Source organism: Pleurodeles waltl, chromosome 6, assembly GCF_031143425.1.
Source record: "Pleurodeles waltl isolate 20211129_DDA chromosome 6, aPleWal1.hap1.20221129, whole genome shotgun sequence".
Classification (NCBI taxonomy): domain Eukaryota; kingdom Metazoa; phylum Chordata; class Amphibia; order Caudata; family Salamandridae; genus Pleurodeles; species Pleurodeles waltl.
Window position 1 is genome coordinate 157,483,146 of NC_090445.1, and position 20,498 is coordinate 157,503,643.

General features: G+C 42.9%; 1 protein-coding gene across 9 annotated transcripts in view; it reads right to left on the bottom strand.

Moving 5' to 3' along the window:
* The window catches only part of LOC138299444 (signal transducer and activator of transcription 5B), a 994,326-nt gene that overhangs the window by 591,508 nt on the left and 382,320 nt on the right, over positions 1-20,498 (bottom strand). For 3 of the 9 annotated variants that reach the window (XM_069237688.1, XM_069237689.1, XM_069237690.1), the window contains one exon: positions 19,731-19,799. The gene's annotated coding sequence lies outside the window, so the exon portion shown is untranslated. Of the gene's footprint in view, positions 1-8,042; positions 8,066-14,312; positions 14,379-16,146; positions 16,168-19,730; positions 19,800-20,110; positions 20,185-20,498 lie in introns of those variants that run through there. The other 6 variants (XM_069237693.1, XM_069237691.1, XM_069237694.1 and 3 more) reach the window with 5 other exon arrangements.

Below are 20,498 nucleotides of genomic sequence, written 5' to 3' on the forward strand. Positions count from 1 at the left end.
GATGGAGTTGCGAGTGGGATCCCAGTATGGAGCAGAAGAGGGCACTGCCTCTAAGGATTGCAGAGCCCTGGTAGAGGTCGTTGCCTGGGCTATAAGCAATTACAAGCGAGCCTCTGCCCTGGGGACTACAGGCAGGCAAACTTGGTAAAGGGCGGGAGCCAGGCAGCTGAGAGACTATGCAGAGAGCCCACAAAGACCAAATGTGACCAAGATAACCAACTGATTTATAGCCTTGTTTACAGCTAAACTCAGATCAAGAATGCTCTGCAAATGAGAAGGGAAACTTCCCTGGACAGGAGCAGGAAACGAAGTAAAACAAGTCCTCCACAGGCCAGATAAATAGGACAAACCGTAATTATACAGTAGTTAGTCCCTGCTCCCACACAGAAGAAGTAGGAACAAAGAAGCATGACTGACCACTAGCAAGCAAGGAATTTTGAATGACACTGAAACTAACAAATAAAATAGCTGGAAGCCCACAAAAGAAGTATACTTAAAAGTAATCAAGAGGTCTTATGCTCGACCTAAAAAGGACAGCTTTCTGCAAACAATGCATGGATGAAATAAAGAAATGGATGCAACAAAAAGCATTTCACAATGTGTTAATTACGGTATTCAAAAGTACATAAAATGTGCTTTTCAGGTGTAAAATTGTCACTCCTGCACTTTAATGGAAGGAAGCAAATTAGGAGATGCGGAAGGATACACTCATGTGGCAATTACATCCAAGTGAACTAAAATACATTTCTTCTGCAATGATCTAAGATGTGACTAACAAGTTCTTATGGCATTTGCTGAACGGTCTCACCCAGGCAAGCCAGTGACTTGAATGGTGATGACCTAAAACTCCCTCTGTGTGTACTGAACATAAGATGATGACTTCGACATACCTGAAAATGTCACCATTCAGTGAATGTGAACAAGGAGATTGAGGTCTGCTATCCCTCAAAAGCCTCCATTCCTGCATTCACTACTATTTGTAGAGAGTTGCACAAGGACTCTTGCCTCATAGATATTACTGACGTAGGCGTTTTGGCAACAGCTGGTAAATGGGCTTTTTGCAATACAGCTGATGTACATCAGCTGCACTGCAAAACAATGGTGGAGTTGCAATCCAGTTAGTGTGCAAAAAACACAACTGCTTTACAACCCAACCTCAGTGCACTGGGCCCGATTTCCTCATGTGGAAAGGACAGTGCATTAGCGGAGGAGTTGTCTGATTCGGAGGTTAACTATCAGGAGGAGACTCAGCAACATTTAAACTTTAAAACATACCCATAAACAATTAAGAAGTAGACATGGACGACTAAAAGCATAATTTATTTGGCATCTATTATAACCCTGCGAGAGCCTTACGGCCCACCAACAACCATCTGGCTAGGATTTCAAGAGTTAGGCTGGCTAAAGCAGGCAGACGTTATTTCTCTCTATTTGGACCAGTATGTTGGATCAATCTTCCTTTGGAACTTCGCCAGATAAATGATGGAGCATTATTTTACAAAAACCTCCTGACATGGCTTTTCATGCAGTAGCTTTTATCTTTTCTTTCTTTCACTGACTTTACCGCATGGTGCCGTCACACTCTTCTGAGTAGCCATCCGCTCAAGAAATCTTGTTACATTAACTGCTGGCACCAGTGCTTAATTTGAGCTGGTGGGTTCCAGTGCGGAGCACTGGCACTTATTTTTGAGGACTGGCACTTGTTTTTCTGCCTCAAGCATTTACTGCAAGCAAAAGACGCACAAGGGAAAGACGGAGGAAGAGAAAAACGAAAAAGCATCACAAAGGGGGAAAGCAGAAAGCTGCAATAGTGAGCTGAAGAGGCGGGGAGTGGCTGTAAATGGATTAAATATGCCCGAGTTGGCTTTAGGATTACGCTGCCCCAGTATACAGTGCTCGCACATTCAATTGCAGTAACTGTTTGCTTTAGAGGAGAGCTTTGGACACCGGCACATTTTTATTTACAAATTAAGCACTGCCTAGCACTGTATTATGCATAAGGCAAACTCCGCCGATCTGTGCCACAATGCATCTTAAACTAGGTGTCTGAATGTAGACCACCTCAGTGTGCCCTATCACAGCTGAACAAAAACACAGCAGGCCCAACTTACGAACATCTGTGGATTGCAAAGTAGAGCAAGGCAGTCTCAAAAGTGATTTTCAACAATCTAACAGATGAGCTTTTATATATCAATTACAAATTACAATGTTTTTCACGGAGTCACATAAATTGGTGCCTTCCAACGTATGCAATGTTATCTATTTGAATTTGGGTGAGTGGAGAGTTTCACTAGAGTGGTCACAATAAAGAGAATGACCCGCAAAATCTATTTAGATTAGATTTCCAGACATTTACAATATATAAAATCTGATCAGTTTTAAAATGTGAGGAGGTTGGTATTGCAACTTTTCACATGACACACCAAATCACATTCCATAGCTTCTGTCAACCTTTAGCTCTACCTACACCCTCCTTGATCCCTTGTCAAATCAAATGAAATACTTTGGAAAACCCTTCCCTTCCAAGTTCGAACAATCCCATCTTCACTGCCTTTAATGCAACCTCAAGTACCACAACTTTGATCTGCCAAGTGCATGCACATGAAATCCATATCCCTCTTCCGCATCTGTCAACATACAGCATTTTCTTTTATTCCCTCTGTGATGGATCTATTCTATCTGTGCGTCGTTACATAAGAGGACGATCAGCTTCTCAAGGAGTAAAACATTATGCAATAAATAGGATACAAACAATGATGTTTTGCACCGACTAATAAGCTGTAAGGGAGAACTCTCCCTGCACATGATCTTTTGAAATAGTAAGCTTCATTATGAGTGTTGCGCCTGCATTTTAATATCCTGTATGACACTGCTTGACTATGAAACCATGGAAAGACTTCCACCCCTGCCCTCACGTCAATATAATTGAGCATGGTGATCCCCAATTAGTGCTCAAATGAACAGTCCGTTTGAGGAAGCTAAGGTAGGAACATTAACCCTGAAAACACACTTCCTCTTAAAATTCAGCCTGAAGTGGAGAGCTGTGATCCTTGGCAATCTGCACACTGCACTGCTTCTCTCTCTGAAGAAACAAGAGGCAGCATTGGCACATTTTCTGTGGAATCAGATTTTGATTAACTGTCCGTGGTTTACAGAAGTATTGTTTCAAGCTACAGCTATCTGGCACAAAGTCCAGCTGGTTACATTGTCATGAAAACATTTCAAACGTTACTCAAAACGAATTGCCCTTTAAATGTTGGCGGCTTCAAACACTGAACAGTTTGTGGCCCTGGCTGCATTTATAAATATCAGTAACGCAGTATGGTACGAAAATGATTCCATCTTTTAGGCGCACCTATGATGCCAACTACCCTTCCTGGCGACTTAGTCGTTTTCCAGTAAATTCTGATTAATTAGACAAGGCAGTCTGATTCCAATCGGAAACTACAGAGTATCAAAACTACCAGAAAGTGGAAGTTATTTTCAGTTTAGATACGTGTAAAGAAAAGGTACGAAAAAAACAAAAAAATCTGCATTCGCTATCGCTCTAGGTTTCTTTGCTTCTTCCATGTAATCTGTCACACTGTAAAGTAGAGCTGCAAGTTCATGAGAATTGTTTTGAACTTTACTATCCTTCAGGAAGGGTAAGGAGACATGAAGCAGGAATGAAAAGTTTTAGGCACGCCTCAGTGATTTAACTATTGAAATGGTGCAAATCGGTTTTTTTTCAAGCAAGAGAAAAATGTTGGTTGGACAAAAAACACTTAACTTTCATTTTTGTAAGCTATGTATCTACAAAAGCAGGGAAACAGCTCTGGAATTAAATGCTACTTAGTAACTGAAGATATAGCGATAGTATTTATTTGTACAATATAGCATGTTTGCAAGCAAGGTGCTAGTAATCTCAAATTGATAAACAGTGGAACAAACGTCTTCCAGGTTATGGTGCTCATTTCTCTGGATAATAGACTGGGTGTCTCTCATTTTTGCAAGTTTGTCAGCATAGTGGAAGGTGCTACAACTTGCTGTCGGTAAGTTGAGAAATCCCTTTTTGGCCTGCTTGTCTCAAGTCTGTGCTGGATCAGGTCGGGCATTTTGACAAGCCTAAAAGGGTCGGTGTGCCTCTAGCTACTTAGCCATTATGCAGAGCATCTTTAAGCGGCACAGGGATTTGATTCAATAATTCCAAGAACTGTCTCATTGGAACAATTGTGTCTTTGGCTTTTAACATTAAGCAACTATGTTCTCATCTCATATCTAAGAAGCTCACTTAGACTTCATCAATATTTAATTTAATCCAAACAGCATTTTGCCAAAACATGATTTACTGCTGTACGTAAGAGATGCTTGTAAATTTGTGTATCACTGTGTTGAAAACCAATCAGCATCTACAGCCCAAACCCAGCAACAACAAACAAATCCCTATATTTGGATCCCTGATTTTTAGAGTCCTGGTACAGGTTCATACAGATTCATGCAATTAGAAAAGAGCAAATAAGCAAAAACACAGTGTCGGACTGGACCGATCATCACTTCCGTGTCTCAACATACTTTGGTCTGGCTATCCATCTCCATTTTGAAAGTCTAATAGTTACAAATAACAACACATCAAAGTCGTGAACAACACTATAATATACAGAGGTGGTTAAATTCACTAAATTGCTCCATGTATTTACAGATGGTAGCGAACGAGACAAACTCCTAAATGTAAACACAGCATCGTTTCCAAAGCCGTCACAACCAGCATCTCCTCTTATCTTGCAGACAATCCCACCATCATTGGTGGTTCTCAGCACACCTGCATTCAGGACACAATCAGACTGCAAACTAGGAAGAGTAAAACAGAAAAAAACAAGGCAGCAGGCCTTTTCATCAGTGCACTCAGCACCTGGAACACCATTTCTGAATCCATCAAGAGCCCCCCCACCACCACCAAACACTGCTCTGATTTGGAAAATAGTTGAATACTCACATCCTTAAAATACACTATATCATAATGCATTAACAGTCTATAACCCAGCTACCTCTCCTATGACTTGATGACTTTATGCTCCTCTTTGACCCTGTACAGCACCCCACTGTATTTTGGCAAGGTTTGAGCTACACAAATGCTGTATGCATACATACTTTAAGAAACTGTGTTATTACTTGCAAATGATGCGATTCCTGCACAAGTAATGGGACTACAATTGTCCTTTTACAGGAAACCAGGTACCCTCATTGTAGTACTTGGCTCTTTACGGGTAAAGAAGCAAAACAGTCTCAGGAATACTCAGGGGAGGATGTGTGGCCAGGTAATCTCAATTCGCCAGCACAGAAAAACATTCAATAAATTACTCTCCGGACAGTGATTTTTTTGGGCAAAAAGTAGAAGCACTTTTATTGCACACACACACACTTTAATACTATGCATTCATTTACACATATATACATCAGGTAGATGGAAATACCTTTGCTTTACTTCATATATTATGTCACTTCTATTGGGTCGTCAACTTCATAATCACAATTTCCGCCACCTATACCATATGCAACATCACATTACAAGAGGCTACCATAAAGCATAAGGCAGGCCTTCTGACTTTGACAGGGTGTCATCACATTATTAACAATAACCACATATTATAGTTTACCATGCTTTTACTATTAAAACTGATGGGGACAATAACCTTCATCAAATGGAACCATTATAAGTATAAGCATGGCAGTGTTCAGCAACAAAATTGTCTAAGAAGCAATAATATTCAAAACAATTGCAAACATATGTGTCCGAGCCATTCTTTACAAGCTACAGGCCACAAAATGTGGTCCCTACGCCCTGGAGCAAAAGCTCAAGCTCTAATAGTACTTGAAGTTAAGTAAACCCTCTGCCAAGCCTACTTCTCCCTGGAAGAGTTGCTGTGCCATATACAAGATTATTTTGGGGCTGTGGGGAGTACACTTCATGCCACACCCCACCCAATCCCCCAACAACATTTGTAATTACTGTTGGTGATGCTCCTGCCCCTACTGGGGATATCAAATAAAGGTAAATTGACCAGTTTAAGCCCACACAGGGCATTGTGGGGTGCTCCTACGCCATTAATTAGCAGGTTTCTGAGGTGGGAAGTCGCAATTCTTTCACTTTTTTGCCATTGTGTTTTCCATTGTGTCCACTCATTTTTTTGTTTTTGGGTGCCACTGTACCACCAAAAAACCCAAAACAGCAATAACTGGTGTGGCCCAAAAGGATCCTGCGGCCCCCTGTGCAAGCACCTCCTCTGGTGGCACACAAGCGCTGACAATACTCTTCTGTGCTCCCTTCGGGTGGGAGCAACTTTTCCTTTTGGCTTATGCCTGCAGTAGTAACAGCACAGTTTATCCTACCAGGCCAGAGTGCCCGCTTCCCAAGACACAGACACAGAGGGCTGACAACGAGCCTGGTTGCATAGCATGCATGGCCTGGGTCATGGGTTCACCCAGGCTGTTTCCCTTTTGGACGGCCCTTTAGGAATGGTTCCTGAGGGTCAGATGTTGGATCAGGGAGGAAGCGCCAATCACGACCCATCCCATTTACAATGAATCCAAGGATTTCTGTCGATCCCCAGTATCTTGGCTCTCCCAGGGAGGAATTTAAGCGATTGGGCAGAGTGGCACAGGCTCAGTTTGTTTCATTTCCTTTAAAATGAGCAAACCTTCCACGGAGCTCATTCTCTCCATCTTTGGCTAATTTTGCTCCAGGTAGCGAGGTCCAGCCCTCTAGAGCATTTTCATCAGGCCCCCTGGCCTCTAAAGGGGAGCCTCTTGTATGGAATCGGATTTTCTGGCTTCCTGCACTAGCTTTCTCCTCTTCCTGCTCCTAGTGTTCTTCTCTTGCTAATCCAAGTATCTTGTGTAGCCCCTCCACTACTAGCCAGCAGAGCACCTTCTTGCCCACAATCCCAAGGCTCCAGAACCTCCTGTCTGTCTTGAAGAGAACCTGTTTGTGTGTGTGCGCGTGTACTGAAGGGAATGGGGGTGTCGCGGGTGGGGGGGGGCATAATCCCAGTCTTTCCACCAACTGGTCCTCAGGGGGGCATGAGAGACCAATCTATTCTAGGGAGAAAGCTTAAGTAAAAGTCCTTAGACCCTCCTTGCAGAAGATTGTTGGCTTCTCTTTTCAACTGGGCACCATTTCCATCATAGTCGCCTCGTAGGTCCAGGGTCTTCTCAATGGTTTCTCCCTCACACAGCAGTTTTTAAGTGGGGGTGGAAGGTCCTAGATGCCAAGAACACCTGATCAAACCTAGGATGCCACATCATCATTCCACCCATGCCCCAACCCTCCTGCATAGCATTCTGGGACATTTGCATTGTTTTCTCTGGAAAGCGCTCCTTTGAGAGCCTCCACTCTGGCACTAACTGATATCCCTGCCTCATCCCTGTCCCACCAAAACTTCAAAGGTAATTCCCTTTGAGTTTGAAAGGAGAGCTCTAGTCCTCCTCCTTTGATGTGGTTGGCCTGTAATGTGAGAAGCAAACTATCAGATGCAGATTTCCCCACACCCCTTTCCTCTTCCAAGAACAGGGCTAACCATTCGTAATTGGTCCTTTTGTGTGGGGATATCTTGGTTTCCTTTGCTGGGGGATAAGGATAATTATTGCAGCCCAGTAGGGTGGACAAAGTCCTAGAATCTGATTATGAACTAAGCAAAAGAAATATGACAATTCCGGAAAGCCAGAAGATGTGGATATATTGTGTATTGGGACATTCACATTTAAACACGGTGTGAATGTTTTACCCCAGTTTGATACACTGCTGGACCCTGAAGGCTAAACTGGAGAAAAACTGTACTTTAGGGCAGCTTTGGCCTGTATGTATAATTTGGTAGAAGTATCAGAAGTTTTCCATTAAGTACTACAGACATACTCCTATTATAATGTCTAACCCAGGACAGCACCAATGCTTGCAGAGTCCCTACTGCATCAGGCTACCTGTGGCCAAATACTGGGCAGCACACAATAGAAGTCTCATGTGCTCAGCCTGCAGCCACATTCATGTATAACAGGCCAGTGTCTCTTACCACAGTTCTGCTGCAGTGGCCTTATCTGAAAAGGTCGACTTTGGCGGTAAATGTGGTCAGTCCAAGTACCTTGAATTTAATGTGATTGAAACTCAGGTAGTGAGACCAGTTCACAATAAAAAGCAGACCTGGAAGAAATGTTGATACCGTCAGCATCACTGTTATCATTTTGTGAATTTTGTGAAATAAAATTTAAGAGAAATTACTAAAATTATGCCACATCACATAATTTCAGGGAGGTAATTTAACACAAGATATACCATTATGGTAATTTCTAAACATGAATGGCATTTCAGGTAGAGTGACGTAGAGAGGCATAGAGTGGAGCGGAGAGTGGAGTGAAGTGTCGTAGAGTGGTGTGGTGAAGAGGGTCATAGAGTGGAATGTTATCAAGTACAGTTGTGGAGAAGAGTGTTGTGGCATAGAGTGGAGGGGCGTAGAGTGTCATTGCATCGAGTTGTGCAAATGAGTGGAGTAGATTGAGTACAGTAGAGACATAGTCATGTCACAGAGTGGAGTGGACTGCACAGGGTGTCGTTGAGTAAAGCAGATTGTCAGAGTGGAGTAACGTAGAGCGGAGGGACATACAGTAGAGTGGTGTAGAGGGAAGTAAAGTGTTGAAGAGTGTGATGGAGAGTTGTAGAGTATAGCAGTAGTTCCCAATCTGTGGTCCGGGACCCCTGGGGGAAAATTAAATAATATTAACAGATTAGGTCCCTAGCTTATAGTAATGACTCACTGTGGGGTCCCCGGATTCGAGTAATGATTAAGTGAAGGTCCACAGAAGCCAAGAGATTGTGAACCACTGGAGTAGAGTGAAGTGTCAAGAGTGGCACAGTGGTGTAGTGAGGTGTACAATGGAGGTAATTGGAGTGGCATCGAAAGGAGTGCCATAAAGTGGTGTAGAGTGTCATAGAGTGAAGAAGTGTAGAGTAAAGGGGTGTAGAGTTGGTTTGGAGTACAGTGGAGTGCAGTAGAATAGAGTTTCATAGATTTTCGTATAGTGGGGTGCCATGGAGTGGTGTGCAGAAGAGTGTCAAAGTGGAGAGGTGCAGAGGGGAGTGGCACAGATCTGACAGGAGTAAAATGTTGTCGAGTGTCAGAGTGGAGTAAAGTGTCAGTGGAGTAGAGTGGAGTGGCAAGTGAAGAGTGGAGTTAGGTGTCAGAGTGGAGTGCTGTAATGTGGAGAGGCAGAGGGTTGAGTAAGGTGGCAAACAGTGTTAGAGAATAGCATAGAGAGTCAGAGTGGAGTGGCATAGAGAGTCATAGAGTGAAGTGTTTTAGGATTGAGTGGCACAGAGTGGAGTAGAGAAGTGGTATAGACCAGAGTGGCATAGAATGGAGCAGAGTGTTGTAGAGTGGAATGGCGAAGAGTGGAGTAGAGTGCCGTTGATTTGATTTGAGTGGAATGGAGTAGTGTGTCACAGAGTGGAGTATCCTGGAATAGAGTGGGCTGTCATGGAATACAGTAGAGTATCATGGACTAGAGTGGAGGAGAGTGCCGTGGAGTCGCATTGTTTAGAGGGGAGTAGACTGTCATCGAGTAAAGGGTGTGGTAACGCACTGCCATTACAGACAACACATTTTCAATTGAAATTACCATTTGCACAGACAAAAGTGTCACTGATAAAACTATAGAGCACACAAACAATGTGTGGAAATAGCCTCATCTAGTGTACTGATTTAGTTTGACCGTATTTAATTATTTGATTCTCCTGCCCTGGATTGGACTTATAACTCTGACAATAAAGGCGACCTCCTTTGGCTGCCATGCTGAGGTCAATGTATTTAGGCGAGGAAATACAGGATACTACTTGGCAGAAAATATGTCAATCATGAAGTCCTCGATCCACAAGGCACACAAGGAGAATGCATACAAACTCAGCATGCCTCCATGCCATGTTTGGGAGGCGAGATACATGCTGGAAAAATTGAGGGAAACAGAGACATTTTTACACATGTGGCCCTGCCCTATAATACAACGTTTCTGGAAGGAAATGCTCTCTCGGATACGATGGATACTTTGAGTCTCATTCCCATCGAAATCACTTTTAATAATGCTGGGTGGCTTTGGTAAACATAGCAAATAACCCCTGACAATGATTAAGGGAAAACTCATCACTCACCTGCTGTAAGCAACCAGATTTGTGGTTATAAACAAACATATTTGTTTCCACCACACCACAGAATTATAAAATAAAATAAAGTGTGCTTCATTAAATTTTCCTAATTCAGATATATTCAGAAATATTTGCACATTTCATTTAAAGAGATGTAAATGTAGTTGTGCTAGAACAATTAACATTGTGTAGCCTTCCTCCAGCACACATTCCAGTGCCCAGCATAACTGTCACGTAAATCCTGAAATGTTGTGGTCCGAAAGTCAGAGAAATAAAAGTAAACGCCAAGTTCTCTGGTAGACAAAGCCCGACATTTGATGTCTGCTTTGAATGCACAGCAAATGTGACAAATTTAAAGGTCTGTTTACAGAACGCGAGCACTCGATGAAGAAAACAGTTAACAGGCTATGCTTCATGGGAGGGACAAAGGCACACTGGATAGCCTAAAACTATTAAAGCCAGCAAATGGAAAACATGCAACCGTGAGCTACAAAACACAAAACTAATAGTAAGCAATGGGTAGAATGCATTCCAAGGAAAGCTTTCCAAATGTCCCCAAGACGTCTTTGCCTGTGGCTTCAACCTAAAAAAACATGAGTGTTGGAATTCTATGTTGTAGCCAGCTGCATGGGTACTCTCACTTAGTTTCACAGCACAGAGGGGATAAACTACCCTGTGCAACTGCACGCTTTTTATTTTTGCTGTTGGGAACATATTTTCCTGTGAAGATATCTCCTTCACTTACATCCCTGCCGAATCAGGGGGTGATCATTTTCATTATCATCCTTGAATGTATGACCATCTTCCAGGATGGTAAGGGGAGGGCGTGGAGTTTGGAAATGCCTGCAATAATACATGTTTGTCGACATTCCTGAGAACTTGCAATACCAACAACACGACAGAAAGACCACCTCTTACCCCATTGAGTAAGAATTACAGCTAAGAGGAGCTCCACATTCTTGACAAAGATCTCTGACCCCATAAATTAATTTACGCCTGCCAGAAACCCCTTTGTGAACTCCATTCTGAAAAGGACCCACAGGGAGATGTGAAACTGAAATATGACGAACAGAAGAAAAAAACAGAAACAGAGAGGCATGGACACTGAACTTTAAAACGGTCTACAAGTACGACTGTAAGTGTTATATTTATAGCTCAAACTAAACGGAAAAGCAGCGGTCTACCCCTGAAACATACAGATCAGAGCTTCATCTATCCTATGAACCGTAAAGAGGCAAAATGTAGCTTCCTTACGGGTAGATAAAGAAACGTAGGTGTTTTTGCGTATCTAGTTATTTGCAGAGACAATCTGTAACTGGTTCTTAAAGTAAGTTTAACTCCTACATAGACATCAGTCTAAAGAATTCGACCTCTTCCATTAATTATCGCAGTAGCTAAAACATTTGGAATATTGTGAACATTAAGTAGCAATGTGCTGGCTTTCTTAGTTAAATCCTGCATAACATTTTACTCAGTTTTTATAAATGTGCTTAGGTGCGATACCCATATAAGCATGTGTAGCTGCATTTATTACCACCAGAGGGACGTTTTATGATAGCAGCGGATGCTATTCTTCCTCCCAAGAGAAGGGTCGGGAAGGCCATCGTGATACCATTCCCTAATTAATAGTCAGTGTTCTTTTTTAATGTGTACACACATCCCACCAACAACATGATCTTTAGCTCTTATTTTAAGTTTTTCATTACAAGAAATCAAAGCTGATCCAAATTTCATCTTCTGTGCACTGGCAGAAAAAATATGCACTAACAAAAAAATGAAGGATTGAAATAAAAATAAAGAATTTTGGGTAAAACAGTGATCTGTCATAACAGACATCCTGTAATGGTGTATGTAATACACAGAAGACCAACTCAAGAAGTCTAAATTGCACCAAGTCTACTTGCAAAATAATCCGTAGACAGTAAAAAAAAAAAAAAAAAAAAAGTCCAAGGACATAAATCCGTGAGTTCAATGGGTTCAAAAAAGGCAAGCGCAAGTTGATTAGTCTACTAAAACTGGAAGAAGCAGAACCACTGGCAGATGAGACCATTCCATCAATAGATTCCCCGCATCCGGCGCAAATCTTCCGGCGGCAGATCATTCTCGTACCTCGCCGCCAAGACCTGGAACACCCTCCCGTCGGATCTACGACAGACCCAGGACCTTCTTTCCTTCAGAAAACTCCTCAAGACTTGGCTCTTCGAGCAGTAGCACCACCTTCCCCCTCCCCCCCCCACTCCTTGAAACCCTCACGGGTATGTAACACGCTTTACAAATTGATTGATTGATTGATTGATTTTTACTGACATCTGGATGAGATCAAAAGAACCGTCCATTATCAACTTGCCAGGATAACAGTACCTGCAGTCAACTTCCTGGCCATCCAGTGCAAAATTGGGCGAGTGAGAGTGAAGGGATTTATATAGTGCACACCATCAGACTGAGGCATTTTGCATCACAAAAATGGTCAGTGAAGGAGAAGGGAAATTTAAATGAATACGAAAAACTTATTTAAATGGTAAATCAGTTTTCCTTACCTGAGAGACTCGCACATTTAAAGCCAGCTTGTAAGGGAATGCTCCTTTTTGCATGGTCGCCTCCAACATTTTAGACAGATGCTGCTGTTTTTCTTTTTTACACTGTCAGTGACCTGGGGCCTGCAAATCAATATCCCCTCTAAGGAAGGCCTATTGAGCCCTAAGGCAGGAAGCTATATGTTATTAAGTAGGAAATGTATTTCAATATTTCCTAACAGCAAAAACCTCAAGTTGTTGTTTTTACTGTAGAAATGCTAGTCACCCTATTGGCAAGTACAGAAGTACAGACTGACACATTAGCCCCGCTAAGGTCTGAATAAGGCAAATGGGGGCCTTTTAGTCCATTGGCTAGTGACCCCAAAGCCACTTTCTGGGCATAAATATGGGATCCCTTGAACTCACAATCTCAGATCACATCTGGACTGGAGAGGACTGAAGAAGGAATGCTCTGCTGGCCCCTGGACCTGGCAAGAGAGGCAGCAGCAACCACTGAATTCCACCTGCTGCTCCTTGAGCTAGCAAAGAGAGGACTGTACCTGTGGTGCCTGGTTTCTGGAATAGTCACACCAGAGCCCCAGGCCTAGAAGGTGAACTCAAAGAGTCAGTCGACTGACTCCCTGTTCCAGCACCAGCGCCATTAAACCTGAAGTAGCCCGTTCTGGCCAATCGATAGCCACATTCATGGAATCACCCCTGTCCGCTGACGTGCAGCCAAGAAGACCACTCCTTGGTGCTCAAAAGTTGCACCCGAGTCTTCTGGACCCCGGAAAGTTGTCAGAGTGCAGATTAGCAATCAAATACGGACACTAGCCTTCACCAAAGGAAAACACTAGACATACTGTGACCGGAGACCATTAACCCAGTCGTAACTGGACTTCTGCTGTATCAAAGAGGAATTTGAAAGACATAGATCCCTGTGGACAATGTTGCAGTAGCAGGACAAGGAATGAGGAACAACCCCAGGAAGACCCTCATCCCAGAGCATCTTACAGCATCCTTAGCATCCTGTATCCTCAGCATTAGGACCACTCCACTGAAGTCTATGGCAGTCCATTCATAAAGTGTGGAACTGGACGTGAGCCTGCTTTGGTGACTAGGTAAGTCTTTGAATACTCCCTTTTGGCCCACCCCTGACCATTAGTCAACCAGTCCTGGATGGAGTAGTCAAACACAACTCTTTAAAAGTTTTAGAAAGTTTTCAAACTTTATGGTTACCAATGTTTGTTTTTTTTGCACTTTGGACTGAAAATCTATATCTCCAGAATGCTCTCATTGAATTTGCTCACCTTGGTGTCTTAAAAAACCCCATAAAATATAATCTATTTTTATAAATTGTTGTCAGATTTCTTTTGTGTTGTGTAACTTTGTTTTTCTATTGTTTGGTGCACCTACATGCTTTACACTAGTTCCTTTGTTTAAGCTTCACTGCTTGAAGCCACAGCTATCCAGGGTTTTACAAACGAGCTTGGCTGGACCCAAGGCGTTTTTTTTAGCATCACATGGTGATGACACACGCAACACAATATAATGCACCACAACCTATGTTTTTATCAGCTCATGGCTTAGAGGACAGCATGAGAAAATTAATAATGGGTACAAGCTTACAGACTTACCTTAAAGGGGTTACCATGAAGGTAAGGTTTTCCTCCACCAGCATCCTCGTTCGTTCCTTTTCTAAACTTTGTGGTTCGATTTCACAGCAAGTGTGCAAAAAAAGAAAGAAAGAAGCTCATGCAACTTAGGCCTAAATATACAGAAAGATGGCAACATCTGGCACAGTGTCAGCAGAAAGGATGCATGATAGCTCCAGGAGCTTCCTGGTATTAACACTGATAAATACATGCCTGGAAAATGCAACCATCACTGCTCTTGCATGTGGCATCTAACCAGATAACGCTGAAGGTTGGATCCACGAAGAAAGGTAACAATGAGTAATTCATTACATTATGTATCTGGAAATAGTCTCTATAGCACCCACTCAAATAGCATCAGTGCTATCAAATGTCAAGAATGAAGATGTCTCCGAAGGTTGCTGCCCAGATTATGTAAGGTGCCCTTGGCCATGGAGGGACTGGGAAGTGAAAAATGCCAGAAGAATGATCTCTTCATTCTGATGGAGTTCCAACAGAACGTTATGAAAGCAAGTGAGATCAATCTTTAGAACCATCTTGTTCCTAGAGAATACTATGAGAGGTAAAGGGCTTAAAAGATGCTCAAGTAAGGGACCTTGATATACATGAGCTCAATGGCTTTGAAGGTTTATACATCAGTAATGCCATCACCGGGTTCAGGACTCAGGAGACTGAGTGTTGTAATCAAAGAAAAACACATTATTCCTATAATATATCTTTTGACTGCCTCAGTGAACATGCTGGCTAATGCTGCCCACTCTGGAATTAGTGATCCATGCAATGTGGTATACCATCTAGAATATGTAAGGCTCCAAGTGCTAGTCCCAAAGGTCCAGAGCCAGCCAGCAGAACTGTGGAGAGTGGGTGGCTTTAGCTCCTGATTCTAAAGAGAGCAGTAGTACGGTTCATGTGGATCGTCACAATTCGTGATTCCTCCAATGCACTGACTTCCAGTGCAAAAAAAAACAAAAATGGCTCCAGCTCCAATTAAAGTAAATGCCGAGTTTATCTGGTCAGTGCTGCAAACGGACAATTGGCTTGTAGCCAAATTGTCACTACAGGAGCGACCCAAACTCAATAAAGAAATAAATGGAGAAAAAAATATTTTAAAAAGTGAACAAAATGATCAAAGGATCCGAGAAGAACTGAGGGGCAAGGCTAAGCACACGAGAAACAGTTCCCTTAAACACTGTTCAGAGGATGGAGGTGTGCCACATACTAATAATACATGCAGGATATCGGCACACAAAAACTCTGAATTAAGAGTTATGTAGTTGATTTCTCATAAAACCATCTGTAACTGATGAAAGGCTTATGTAATGAACCAGTTCCATTGCAATTTGCCCATTTGCTTAAATCAGGACTACCGAATCTTATGAGCTACCCTTTGAAAAAACACAGAAAGTTTTTGCATTCATAATGTACAGACATGTCCACGGTCCATGATGCTTTAAACATTAGCCATCACAAGGTTATTTTCACATTATCTGGAATGGCCCCAGAGTGGACTGTAACACGAAAGGCATCTGGTGAGAATTCAGGTTGGTGTTTAATGCTGGAAAAATTCAACCTTTGCCAGGACTGTAACTACCACATACATTAACAGCCAGGAGATTTTCAAAGTGGTATCTAACTTGCCCCTGGAGAGTAGTTTTCGGGGGCTCACAAACTTGTCTAAACTGGTTCAGTTTATATTGTTTCCCCATAGTAGGTATAGTATATCAAATGTGCTATAATTGAGTAGTTAACAAATTGCCTGAAACTAAGGACGTAATCCCAGAAACGAAGAAACTAATGTATTCCTTTTAACACCTACCCAGGCAACGTAATCTCCAGAAGCAGAATCACTGTGCACCCAATTATTAGTGAAAAACACCATCTGGTAACTAAAAAAACAGAAACAAATAATAAATGTAGGGTTGAGAACGTAAAATAAATAAGGATAAGGCTAAAGTTTTAAAATAAGACAGTAGAAAACTATAACTAAAGATTATGTTGAAACATTTTTATTACACAAATGCAACATTATTCTCGGCTCAGTGGATGGTGCATCCGTCTGAAACCAGCTTCGCTGATAATCTATGTTATGATGTTGTTTTCTCAAAACAAGGTTCAGCCAGAAAAGTCAAAAATGAAATTGGTGAGCAGGGATATTATTCAGAGGGCATTTCTATTGCAGATCTCGTTCACTTAGGATACAATACTTCTGCCTTATTTATTTAACGGGAATTGTAAATCACTAAGAACTTACTGGCAGGAAAAGGCTTCAAGCGTGGACTGAATTCTGGTATTGGGTCATAGGGGGTCAATTGAGAGCCCAGGGCATGTCGGAGCTGGAGGTACCTGAAACTGTGTGCGGGACAATTGAAAATCCTCCTGTAGCTCCTGCAAGGATTTCATTGCTTCCCCTTTCCATACATCTCCCACATGTGATATGCCCAGTAGGTCCCATTCCGTGAACCCGTCCAGTGCCGCCGACTCACTCAGCCACTTACCGGGCCACAGCAGAGTCTGTTGGGTAATAACAGTGTTCCACTGGGTATGCCGCAGTGCTGCGCGCCACGCAAGGAAGACCACTCTTGTTCCCGATTTCATGTCCCTGGGGAGCGGCGAGCCATAGAGCAAATCTAGGATACGAGGAAAGCCCAACGCCTCCAGTTCCACCCAGTAGGCCGGGCCTGCCCAGCTCCCAGTGAACCGATTGTGCACAACCGGAAGTCGGGTCACCAGGTAATATAAATAGGGATCAGCCATGCCCAGTCCCTGGTCATATACACCCCTCCGACAGTGCTGTGCGGCCACCCGCTGTCTCGCCCCGTTCCAAAGAAATGAGGTGGTGGCTTTCTCCAAAGCCCTGAACCAAGGACGTGGGATCGGAAGTGACACGTTTTGGAATACATATAAAAGTTGTGGTAGTACCATCATTTTATATAGGGCTACATGGCCCAGAACTTTCAACGGCAGTGCTTGCCATCGTTGAAATCTGCCTTAGCATGGGCTAAAAGCGGGCCAGGTTCCTGGCCCATGCGAGTTCAGGAAGAAGGGCTACGAAAAATACCAAGATATTTAAAACTTAGCCTGCGCAAGGGTATGACTCTCTGCCAGTCAAAGCAGTCTTGCAAAATTGCTAAAGGCACCAACACTGATTTAGCTGGGTTCATTTTGAGCCCTGATGCCTCTTCATAACATCGCAAAAGATGGAAGCTTCACAGGCAGTTTACTGACGGGTTACTTTCTATATAACAGTTACTAGTGTGGGTTTTGTGTTGTGTGGAGAATGTTGGAATTGAGATAACGTCTGTGCCGTAGTATTTATACTGCAGGAGAGCTTTCCTGTAAGGAACAAGTGCAAGACTCTCACAAGATGAACCACCATTCAAAAGACAAGGTGAAGACTTGAGCATTTGTTTAACAGAAGAACTGAAAGCACCAGAGAAAGTCTACTACGGTCCACCTCAAACAAACATTCCCAGGACTGCAGAAACCACATAGCCTATAATGTCCAGTCAGTCCCTGCACAATGTCATCACCTGTGGACCCAACCAAAAGGTTAGGCTGCAGATGACTAAGCTGAGATAAGATGGAGGTGGTAATAGACTGAACCTGCTAGGCCAAATAGAACTGTTCAAGCAGAGATCCTGGCCGACACTTCATATAGCAGTAACCCTGCTCAAACTGTGGTGCTCATACCAGCCCAAATAATACTATTAACTGGGCAGCCTCAACATGCCCGCAATGAGAGGAGTTAGTGGTGTTAGTGGAAGCATAACATAAGATTATAATAATAAGGCTCCGTGCCCAGCTGTAAAGAGGAAAGCAAACAGAAAATTAATGCTCAAATCCACCCCACACTGGACACACATTTCAGACATGTCTGACCCAACCAGAGAACCAGGAAAAGTTAAACAAGATTGAAGGCCCAGCGAGCCTCTTCTGGGCCCACCATGTTAAAGACATGCTCACAAGTCCAGATTAAAGATTCGTCCTAACATTTTACTGTACTGAAGCAAGGCCTCCTTGCAGTCACCTTCACCTGAAGTCCCATGTTACATATCTCTGAAAGGCAATTTGTTAACAATAGGGTTCTAAGGTAACAACAACAGCTGTAACTACCCAAGCAGTACAGACAGAGGTCATATTTTAAAACTTAAGGATCGCGTGGTGGCTGCAGGAAATGGGAAGTTATGTGCCCTGATACGCAACAGAAGAAGCTCAGAACCTTAGGATTTTACAAATTACTAGTCTGACTCGGAGACAACATAGGCTAAAGAAAGGTTTGTTGGCACAATTTAAGGAGGTGGGGAAAACATTGGTCAAAGAAAGAATCTATTGTTACTGGCTGTGGAACCCTTCATCATATAGAATTTAGGATGAGGGAGCTCCATCCTTCAAGCTGGCAGTCTATTTCTGCCCATGATTCCCAATCTAGACTTGACTAGAACACTGGAATGTTAAGCAGTCCACTGAAGAGAACGCAGTGGCTGCGGGGCAATAATGGATTGAATAGTCTTTCTTCTTTCATGTTCAGATGATTCTCTCTTTTCAATGAAGAATATTCTACCACTCTCCTCTCATGAGTGGAATGTTCTAATAGAACCTTCTGCCTCAGACTCTACGGGTTGTTAAATACCCTCTTGCTTGTTATGGGCCCTCATCTGCAGCTCAGTACTATAACTCAGGTTAAGGGCCTTTAACAGCCTTTATAAAAGTATACCCTAACGGGTGAGTAGTGCGCTATACAAGTACGAAGTTTTTATAGCTGCGACATCGTGCCTTAAGGCTAGAATGTAGAGCGCAAGAGCATAATAAAACAATTCCACTCCTACCTGTCAGGATTCTCTGTGCCGTGAACTACAAGATACCAACTTGCTCACTATAGACTGGATTCAGGCCTGCTCTCTTCACATGGACACCAGACCTTTGTGCGCCCTGGTCACAAAATTATTTCATTGCTTTAAGTAATCATGCTGGCATTGTAATCATTTTACAATAATCATTTAATCTTGGGGTATTTGTCCTAAACCTTTTACCATGTTAAACGATGTGCTGTACTCTCCCTGCTGGAACTGTCCTAAAAAAAGTCTCTTTGCTAATTATGTGAATTCTATTCTCACAGATTACCTGTTTGGTTTTGGCCCCATTCTGCTTTCACTTTACCTCTAGGTTGCGATAATTTGTGTGCCATGTATTTTATTTATGTTCAGGGAAGGCTTATTCAGCCAAAAGTGTTTAATAAATCTGAAACCTGCTAGGCTAACTGAGCAGGATGCTACCTCGCGCCCTTCACAAACCTGCAACAGACGCTTACAACACTGAATAAATATAACCTGCACGGTAAAAGAATTGCTTTAACAAGCTCTAAAACAAAGGATATACATTCTAATTAAAATGTCCTCCTACCTCAAGCGCTGCTCCTCATAAAGCATAAGCGTTTATTTCAGGCTTCTAATTTTGGTCCAGGCAGCAAATCTAAGAGAATAGAAAAAACATAACCTATTAAAAACAAATCTTACAAATTAGTCTTTTAAGCCACATGAAAACCTAAAATAAATCGCCGTGGTTATATTGCGACCCTCACTTTACTGACGGGTTACTTTCTATAAATCTTTTAGGAAAGGCATTCAGTCCAATGCATTTCAAGGCAGAGTTCAGGTTCGAGCAGCATTGTGGCACTACCGACCTCTCTTTAACCAACTCTGGCAGCTGCGGGAACTAGTTTGTGCGCCCTCTGACGCCACGGTTCACCGGCGGACAATGTCAGCACAACAACACCTGCTTACCGACTGCAGCTTCCTGCCCACTCCCGGCTCGCTGTTTGTGCATTCCGCCACACAGTTAAAAGCACGGCTTTTCGTCACACGGCGACACGCACGTCAGTGGCGTAACAAGAGCCCCCGCGGGGCTCTAAGGCACCCCCGCCTCAACAAAACTGTCCCCCCCCCCTCAAGTTTCGTCACGCCACTGACGCATGTGCAACGCTTCTCAACTGGATTTTAAAATGTTTCACTTGCAGCAGATCCGGAAAGTGCTGCTGCTGCTGCTAGTGGTTGTGCAATACCGTAGGAGGAGCGAGTAGTTGTTGTGAAACATGCCCAAGAAGCACAATATAAGCTGAACACGAGACTTCTTGTAACATTTCTAAAGCGTGTAAGCCAAGTGTCTGATTAC